General features: G+C 38.6%; 1 long non-coding RNA gene across 1 annotated transcript; it reads left to right on the top strand.

Annotated features, from left to right (window-relative positions):
- Positions 1–5593: 5593 nt before the first annotated feature.
- Positions 5594–9842, top strand: LOC122939100. Its single transcript, XR_006390089.1, has 3 exons — positions 5594–5652; positions 6219–6289; positions 9796–9842. It is a non-coding gene; the product is annotated as an uncharacterized LOC122939100 (long non-coding RNA).
- Positions 9843–10689: the final 847 nt, after the last annotated feature.

Below are 10689 nucleotides of genomic sequence, written 5' to 3'. Positions count from 1 at the left end.
AAACGCTGTAAAAATAAATAAAAACTGTTCCAAAACCTTGCCCCATAAAGTGTAATAATGAATGATCAAATCCTATGTACCCAAAAATGGTACCAATAAAAACTTCAACTCTGTCTGCAAAACCCGAGCCCCTGCACAAGACAATCGGCAGAAAAATAAAAAACATATGGCGTTCAGAAAATGGACACACAAAAACATAATTTCTTTTTCAAAAATGCTTTATTATGTAAAACTGAAACAAACAAACAAAGTAGACATATTTGATATCATTGCGTCCGTAACAACCTTCTCTATAAAAATAGTACATGATCTACCCTATCAGATGAATCTTGTAAAAAAAAAAAAAAAACTGTGCCAAAACAGCCATTTTTCAGTTACCTTGCCTCACAAAAAACTTAATATAGACCAATTAAAATCATATGTACCCAAAATAAGACCCATAAAAATGGCACCTTATCCCCTAGTTTCCAGAATAGGGTAACTTTTGGGGAGTTTCTACTGTATGGGTGCATCAGGGGGGCATTAAATGGGACATGGCATCTAAAACCAGTCCAGCAAAATCTGCATTCCAAAAACCATACTGCGTTCCTTTCCTTCTGTGCCCTGCCGTGCGCCCTTACATCAGTTTACGACCACATGTGGGGTGTTTCTGTAAACGGCAGAATCAGGGTAATAAATATTGAGTTTTGTTTGGCTGTTAACCCTCAATGTGTTAAAGAAAAAAATGTAATAAAATGGAAAATCTGCCAAAAAAGTGAAATTTAGAAATTTCATCTCCACTTTCTGTTTTAGAAGCATAGAAATTGAAATTTTGAAAATTGTGAATTTTTCTACATTTTTTTTGTAAATTTGGGATTTTTTCATAAATAAAGGTAAAATATATTGACTCAGATTTATGACTATCATGAAGTACAATATGCCACGAGAAAATAATCTCAAAATGGCTTGGATTGGATAAATAAAAGTGTTCTAAAGCAATTACCACATAAAGTGACGCATGTCAGATTTGTCAATTTTGACCTGGACACTGGGGCATCAATGACCCTTGGTCATGAATAGGTTAAATATAGGATATGTCTGTGTTAAGCTCTGAACTAGGACAACACCAGACGTATCAGGCCCGCAATTCAACAAAAATAAACTTAAACTCAGAAAAGTTAATTATATAAAATCAGTTTTTAAGCCGAATGCACGTCTGAGTAACATGGACCGTGAGATACAGGCCTTAATTTCTTCTGAGTGCAGGAGCGCACAAGTTCCTGTGCATGAGGCCTAATACAGGGAGTGCAGAATTATAAGGCAAATGAGTATTTTGACCACATCATCCTCTTTATGCATGTTGTCTTACTCCAAGCTGTATAGGCTTGAAAGCCTACTACCAATTAAGCATATTAGGTGATGTGCATCTCTGTAATGAGAAGGGGTGTGGTCTAATGACATCAACACCCTATATCAGGTGTGCATAATTATTAGGCAACTTCCTTTCCTTTGGCAAAATGGGTCAAAAGAAGGACTTGACAGGCTCAGAAAAGTCAAAAATAGTGAGATATCTTGCAGAGGGATGCAGCACTCTTAAAATTGCAAAGCTTCTGAAGCGTGATCATCGAACAATCAAGCGTTTCATTCAAAATAGTCAACAGGGTCGCAAGAAGCGTGTGGAAAAACCAAGGCGCAAAATAACTGCCCATGAACTGAGAAAAGTCAAGCGTGCAGCTGCCAAGATGCCACTTGCCACCAGTTTGGCCATATTTCAGAGCTGCAACATCACTGGAGTGCCCAAAAGCACAAGGTGTGCAATACTCAGAGACATGGCCAAGGTAAGAAAGGCTGAAAGACGACCACCACTGAACAAGACACACAAGCTGAAACGTCAAGACTGGGCCAAGAAATATCTCAAGACTGATTTTTCAAAGGTTTTATGGACTGATGAAATGAGAGTGAGTCTTGATGGGCCAGATGGATGGGCCCGTGGCTGGATTGGTAAAGGGCAGAGAGCTCCAGTCCGACTCAGACGCCAGCAAGGTGGAGGTGGAGTACTGGTTTGGGCTGGTATCATCAAAGATGAGCTTGTGGGGCCTTTTCGGGTTGAGGATGGAGTCAAGCTCAACTCCCAGTCCTACTGCCAGTTTCTGGAAGACACCTTCTTCAAGCAGTGGTACAGGAAGAAGTCTGCATCCTTCAAGAAAAACATGATTTTCATGCAGGACAATGCTCCATCACACGCGTCCAAGTACTCCACAGCGTGGCTGGCAAGAAAGGGTATAAAAGAAGAAAAACTAATGACATAGCCTCCTTGTTCACCTGATCTGAACCCCATTGAGAACCTGTGGTCCATCATCAAATGTGAGATTTACAAGGAGGGAAAACAGTACACCTCTCTGAACAGTGTCTGGGAGGCTGTGGTTGCTGCTGCACGCAATGTTGATGGTGAACAGATCAAAACACAGACAGAATCCATGGATGGCAGGCTTTTGAGTGTCCTTGCAAAGAAAGGTGGCTATATTGGTCACTGATTTGTTTTTGTTTTGTTTTTGAATGTCAGAAATGTATATTTGTGAATGTTGAGATGTTATATTGGTTTCACTGGTAAAAAAAAAAAATTGAAATGGGTATATATTTGTTTTTTGTTACGTTACCTAATAATTATACACAGTAATAGTCACCTGCACACACAGATATCCCCCTAAAATAGCTAAAACTAAAAACAAACTAAAAACTACTTCCAAAAATATTCAGCTTTGATATTAATGAGTTTTTGGGTTCATTGAGAACATGGTTGTTGTTCAATAATAAAATTAATCCTCAAAAATACAACTTGCCTAATAATTCTGCACTCCCTGTATACTCGTATAGATCATATCAACCAATGACGCCGTGCGCTCTTGCACTCAGCAGGAATCCAGGCCGGTATCTCACAGTCCGTGTTACTCAGACGTGTGCATTTGGCAGACAGTCCCCATTGATGCTCTCCCTTGCCATGCACTTGATCATGCATAGAAATGGCTCTTTATGTTAAAAAAAATCACACTGTCGGGCAGATGCTTCTGGCAAGCAGTGTGTTTGGTGACACACTGCTCTCATGGGCCGGCTTCAGTACTGCCATAGCCTTTTTAGCTAGGTCAGTGCTAAAGCCCACACATTAGTGCTGGTGATGTAAAAAAAAAAAACACTACTTGCCATAAGCAACTGCCCGTGATTTTTTAAAATAAAGAGCCATTTCCATGCGCAATCAAGCTGCCAGGGTGAAAATATGGGAGGACTGCCTGGGTGAAAATATGGTTATGTCCGGGTTCAGCTATGAACCTAAAATCTAAAAGGGCAGAGTACATGATAACTTCTACTGTTTAATCAAGCTCAATGCTGCTTAAAAAATTTGAAGTCATTATGTAACGTATCATCAGAGAGATGAATCTCTGTTGTGTGGCCGTTCCGTGTATTTTGGACCACAATTTGCTGTCCCCAATGCACGGGCAACGTCCGTGCTGTGACTGGGATGGATCCAGACCCATTCAACTTGAATGGGTCCGTGATCCGTCCAGAATGCAAATAAATATAATTTTTTCAAAATTTTTGCGGTGCAGAGGCACATGCAGAAACTCGGTAGTGCTTATGAGGGTTTCCAAACCGTGCTTCTGTTTCGCAAAGTACTGCATCTTCCAGATGTGGACCCATTCAAAAGAATGGGTCCGCATCTGTGATACAGGGTGCACACGGCCGGTGCATGCATATTGTGGACCCGCTGTTTTCGGGCCACAGTCATATGCATGTGTCCTTTATTATTATTGAAAAAAAATGTATCTTTTTCTAAATAATAATGATCTAAATAGATAATAGGTCATCAGTATTAAAAACATTTTTTTTTTTACATTTTTGAATAGATTAAAAACAGACGCAATAGTAACAATAGAACAATGTTTTATTTTAACAACAAAAAATATTGTAAATCAAATAATTCCCTTGAAAAAGGACCAGGGGTGTGAAATATTGGGGGTTCCGGTCTGGTAATACGGGAAGGAGGGATGATAAAGTTTAGTATTTTGTCCCTGTACTTCTCCAAAAAGTGAAGCACTTCTTGTGACCCTAGAGGAACGGCAAACTCATCAATAACCATGGCCAATGCAGAAAGGCACCGTGTTTGCCGTTCTTCTGGCACACGATGCAAGGAAGGGGCAAGCCCTTTTAAAGCCGCTTCTTCCTTGGAGTCAGACCGATTCTGATTTAGATATTCCATTACCATCATATCTACCTGCCCTCAAAGATCTAAACTGCAATAGGTTATAACTCTACGGCCTCGTCTGCCAGAAGAACGGCAAATGGGTGCAGCTGCTGCTTCATGGCTGTGTTCAGGATTTGGCTGGATTGCTTCAGTATTCGCCTGGACCACTTCAGGATTTTCCTGGACAACTTCAGGATTCGCCAGGACCACTTCAGGAATTACATCCCTCTCCTGCTAAGGCTGCTGAATTAAAGTTAGTGAAGATTCCGCAATGGCCTCAGGGTGTTCCCCTCTAGTATTTCTGTGGACAGTAGTGGTCTCTCATCCATACTGGAAGGTTCTTGGGAATCTGCATTTTCAGATAAATTATCCACTGTTCTGTAACATAAATGTTATTATTAAATTATTTTATATAACAATTTATTAAAAGAGCACCTTCCACCAGTTTGTACTCAATAAATGCGGCACCTCATGTAGTACAGTCAATATGGTGCACATGAAGTTTCACCAAATATCCAGTCTGCAGGTGTGCAATAGGGTCATACCAATACAAAAACAGGAGCTGCAGCAATGAGCACTTGTTAAATGTAGTTCCATATATTCATAAGCTGTTAACAGAGAGTCAGGACATGCTAAATAAACTTCTTCAAATGTGCTATTAGATAACTGAAGAAAGTTTTAACAGACAGAGTCTTTACAGTGGACTCATCCAGGAAGTCCCCTGTGTATTCTGCTACTTGGTTTAGTCTCCTCAGTGCAGACTAGTGATGGGAAGTTTGGATCTTTCAGCTGAATCGGTTCATTTGAATCAGCTCATTCAAATGAACCGATTCATGAATCGGATCTTCGGTTCACTTCCTGAGCCGGCAGAAGCAAGTGAACTGAAGATCAATGCGCAGGCTCAGCTCATCGAATCTTCGGTTCACTTGCTGAGTCGGCTCTCAAGTGAACCGAAGGTCAGGAGGGACTGGCTCCTGGCAAACACAGCTCTGCTGCAGTGGAGCAGACTGTGATGATGTCATACGCTCCAATTCACAAAATAGAATAAATCATCACTCAAAATAGAATTTAAGCAAATATCTTTATTTATTTAGTTGGGTAATTAAAGGCCGCAATGCTTATTACTTAAACCAATTAATTATAATCTGGTTAATCCAATTTATTCTCAAATATAATTAAGTAAATATTTAAACCAATAAACCATAAAAAACTCAGTCCACTCAGAGAGTGACTTAACCCCCGTCAATAAGCAAAGCGACAAAATGAATAGGGAAGGGAGGGAGGGATCTTGAAAAATACTTACGTGAATGAGCCAAAATCGTTATTTTCTGTTCTTTTATAGGTTCCCAGACTGGCAGTTAAAGTGATCTCCAATCAAATTTGAAGATATCAGCGCAAGCACCCACAGCATCTGGGTTAACCCATTCTTCACATAGGTAAGTAATATATATAATCAAACATATTAACTGTAATGTTAGGTGCCATGTCATCATGGCTCACCACACTGAATTTATCAGTATGGTTCGCTCCATGATGTCATACGCTCCAATTCACAAAATAGAATAAATCATCACTCAAAATAGAATTTAAGCAAATATCTTTATTTATTTAGTTGGGTAATTAAAGGCCGCAATGCTTATTACTTAAACCAATTAATTATAATCTGGTTAATCCAATTTATTCTCAAATATAATTAAGTAAATATTTAAACCAATAAACCATAAAAAACTCAGTCCACTCAGAGAGTGACTTAACCCCACAACGCCATATAAAAACAAGTGGCCCAATAAACATTGCAAGCCTTTAATAAAAACCATTATCAATTATGTTCTGCAAATCTGAAATGAATATATCACATCCAATATCAGAAAGCTGATCATCTTTTTCTTGGTAAAGTCCTCTAACGAATCCTTCTAATTCAACATGTCTGTAATTGCCATGACCAATTTCTTTCAAATAAATCTCCATTTTTTTTATTAATTATTTTCCTAATTGTTTCCAGAAAGGATAACTCAGAATTGAACCAAGAAAATTTTGGGATGATGTCAGAAAATACGAGTACAACACCATCAAGTAAGTAGCATATTTTACATAACAATTCTTTTAATTCATAAATTAACAAATGCGTTTTGATTTTTCCCAAATCAAACGAGCCAATATGTAAAATAAACAGGTCAGGTTTCGACATTTTTGAATATATAAGGCTGACTTTCTTGAAGATATCCGAAATTTTAAGGTCAGCAAAGGAAAACCAGTTTATGGAAAATTCTGCTGAATAACCTAAATTAACAGTAGAATGTCTAAAAGCAGATCTTCTCTCAGCCAATTGAATCAGTTCATCCCCAAAAATCCATACAACTTTTGAAGGTCCTAAAATCAATAAACAACAAGGTTAGGCCGAATATAACGTTTATAGCAATTGGACCTCCATCTACCAACACGTTTAATAACAGAACTATCTAAACCCAATTGCTCTGCAAAGGTTGCAGCACCTATACGAAATGAATGTGCTGAAAGTTTATAATTTACGTAACCTAAATCATTTAGACATTTATGAAATACAAAATTGAATTGAAATTTAGACAAATGGGAACCATCAGTGTGGTTAAATAAAGCATTGGAGTCAGGTTTCCTTACCTGAAACCATCTAGTAATATTAACAACTGGACAAATAGATTTAATCGGATAACTCCTCAAAGACAACCAAACTCCTTTACTAAATTGGTCAGTCTTGGATTTTTTGATATAAATCTTTAGAATATCACTATCCAAAATTATGTCTGTCATCAATAATGGGGGATTTGAGCAGGGCCGGCGCTACCCATAAGCAGAGTAGGCCACCGCGTAGAGCGCACTCTGCCTGGGGGCGCCGGCGCTCTGGAGTCCGAATCCCGACTAGCCGCCACCACGCCCCCTACTTGTGATCCATCTAAGTAACATCTTCCTCTGATTCCCGACTAGCCACCGCCCGCGCCACGCCCCCTACTTGTGATCCAAATCTGACATCATTCATCTGCGGCTTCTTGACTCCTCCTGTACTTGCCGGCCGGATCAAGGATGTCCTGGGATGTGCGCCTGCGCGGGCATGAGTTTTTTTTCAGTCACTTCGGCGCAAAATCACGCGAGACCGGAGGTCACGGGTCTCGTGCCGATACTCATGATCGTATCTTATCCAACGTCATATCCGGGGGACAACAGGAAGTGACGTGACGACTCAGGGTATTGAAATATTACGGGGTAGGGAAATATCACTACAGGATCATCAGCGTCAGCGAGCGACACAAGTACGTACGGGGGGTTGTTTGGCGGCAATTTCAAATTACATAATGGGCATTGTGCACTGTGGGGGCAGTATTACTTAGTGTAGGCACTGGGGGGAAAATTACATAATGGGCATTGTGCACTGTGGGGGCAGTATTACTAAGTGTGGGCACTGGGGGGTAAATTACATAATGGGCATTGTGCACTGTGGGGGCAGTATTACTTAGTGGGGGCAAATTACATAATGGGCATTGTGCACTGTGGGGGCAGTATTACTTAGTGGGGGCACTGGGGGGGCAAATACATAATGGAGGGCAGTGTGGGGGTCTGACTGGGCGGAGTCAAGGGGCGGGGTCAAGGGGGCGGCAAAATTTGCTTTCGCCTAGGGTGGCAAAAATCCTTGCACCAGCCCTGGATTTGAGATTTTATTGTCTGCAGCAATCTCGCTTAATCTTAGAGCAGCAAAGAAAGCTACAGAAAATGCTGCAGAAAATAAATTGGTTTCATATTCCGAAGAACAAACTGATACTAAATTACAAATGACCTTTTGTAACAATTCAATAGATAAAGGTCTGGTCTTAACATTGGGGACTGACTTTCTTTTGATACCTTTAATCATTTGTTTAATGATAAAATTATTCAGAATAGAGCTTTCGCCTTTTAATTTAAAGAAAAAAGAAATGCCCGATAATTTTTTAGAAATAGAATCGGCTTGTAAACCGTTGTTGTAAAGATATATAATAAATTTGATAAAATACCCTAAATTAAAATCAATATAAGAAATTTTTTGAGATATGCAGAAAAGCTTCCAATCCAACCATGCGGCAGAATATGCTGCCCATGTATTCTTGGCTAATGAACCAAAAATAAGTTCATTAGTTAATCCTCTGATATCTCCCAAAGATGAGTTGGACAAGGAATTCCCATTCGGGAAGCTCGAGGTGTCATTAAGAAGAATTCCTTGAAGCGCTGTCGGGACAAATAATCAGCAATATAATTAGTTTTCCCAGAAATAAATCTAGCTTTTATCCAAATGTTAAATTTTAGACATTGCAAAACTATCTTACGCAATAATGAAGAAACTAACGGAGACTTTGAAGTTAAACAGTTTATGGAAAAAACTACTCCCATATTGTCCGACCTTAGCAGAATTCTCTTATTCTGAAACTCTGTGGACCAAATTGTTAGAGAAACTAGAACTGGAAATAATTCTAGAAAAACCAAATTTTTTGAGTACTTGTTATTAGTAATCCAATTTAAAGGCCAACGTTCGGCAGACCAAAAGTTGTCAAAATAAGCACCATATCCAATAGCACCAGACGCATCTGTATAAAGAGACAAGGTGTCTGAGCCAACAAACTCTTCCTGCCAAATGGTGTGACCGTTAAATTCAATAAAAAATTGCAACCAAACTGAAATGTCATCCTTTAGTTGTTTGGTGATGCGAATATGGGATCGAGGTGAGGACTTACCTGATGTGGCAGCATACAATCTTTTAGAAAAGACCCTTCCCATGGGAATCACACGAGAAATAAAATTAAGAGAACCTAAAAGAGACTGAAGTTGTTTAAGAGTAATTTTTTCTTTTCCGGATATGCGAGTTAATTGTTGAACTGTATTCTGGATTTTTTCCATTGGTATGCTAAATTCCATTGTTACTGTATTTATATCTATGCCCAAAAACTTGAGATTCGTAGTAGGATAGACAGTTTTATCTACAGCTAATGGAATGCTGAAATATTTAGCTATACCAATGAATGTATTCAGAAGATTCATACAATCATCCGAATCTTCACGACCTATAAATAAAAAGTCATCGAGATAGTGTAGTAAAAATCCACTACCTGAGTGAATATCAATAACCCAGTGTAGAAAAGTTGAAAACGCCTCAAAATAAAAGCAAGATAGGGTCAATCCCATGGGAAGGGCCATATCATAAAAGAATTTATCAAGAAAATAAAAACCCAAAGAATTATAACCGATGGGGTTTATAGGTAGTAGTCTGAAAGCAGATTTAATGTCAGCTTTGGCAAGAAGAGAATTGCGGCCTGCTTTTTGTAAAAAAGACAAAGCTTGATCAAATGAGAAGTATTTCACACTGGCTTTATTTTTTTCTATCTCATCGTTTAAGGAACTGAATTTAGGATAAGATAAATTGTGAATAAGACGAAAAGAATTTGGTTCTTTTTTAGGAACTAAAGCTAAAGGAGATATACGAAAATTCAAGAAGGGGGGAGAATCAAAGGGACCAGCAATCCTACCTGCCAAAATTTCTGATTCAATTTTTTCCTTAACAATGTCAATATTATGTTTTACAGATAACGCATTTTCAACTAGAATGCAACCTGGACCCACAAATTCAGGTATGAAAAACCCATTGGTAAAACTGTCAATTAATAAATTAGCCATCTGAATGTTTGGGTAATGACCTAGCCACTGAATTATTCTTGGCAAATTCAGCGGAGTCACCTTGTTTAAATGATTGAATTTCCTTGTTAGAAGTTGGGAAGTGAATACCTTGTTTTTTAAAACATTTTGAGGCTGAATGAGAACCGGCACAGAAAGAACACTCGTGTCTATATTTGCAATTATGTTGCCATCTGCAATGTGACTCGTTAAATGCGAAACAGATACCTTTTTTGACGTTAATGAAATTGGGTTGACGAAAAAGATTGTTTTTGTTAGGGAGCATTAAATTCAACCAAAGCCCGACATCTTTACTACCCCAATTTAGATTCGGATATACTGCAAGTTTCTGACGAAAGGATTCGTCATACAGACACCAACCCATTCCGCCAAAATTTCTATATGCCTCCAAAATAGTATCTGCATGGTAAAATAAACCAGTACAAAGACTAGGAAATTTTTCACCCAAAACCGCTGCGTATATATTAAATGCTTGCAGCCAGTTAAAAAAGGATTTCTGGTGTAATTTTCTCTTTTCTTCAGAATCTGATTTTTTGTCTTTCAATAATTCACTTTTTAAATTCTCACTAGATGAAGGAAGAAGAGAAAAAATTTCAACATATTCTTTTCTCCAAATTTTTTCTTTCACGCTCAAGGGTAAATGAAACCCTAATGGAGAAATTTGACACACCAGAACTTCTTTAACAGATGTCTCCTTTATACCTGAGTTAAATTCAAGCTCAGGAATTACTGCCATTTCAGAGTTAATATTGGACATTTTAGGTACATTAGTGGACGGTTGAATG

Source organism: Bufo gargarizans, chromosome 5, assembly GCF_014858855.1.
Source record: "Bufo gargarizans isolate SCDJY-AF-19 chromosome 5, ASM1485885v1, whole genome shotgun sequence".
Taxonomy (NCBI): domain Eukaryota; kingdom Metazoa; phylum Chordata; class Amphibia; order Anura; family Bufonidae; genus Bufo; species Bufo gargarizans.
The sequence above is the reverse complement of the archived record's forward strand: the minus strand, read 5'-3'. Positions and strand labels throughout refer to the sequence as shown.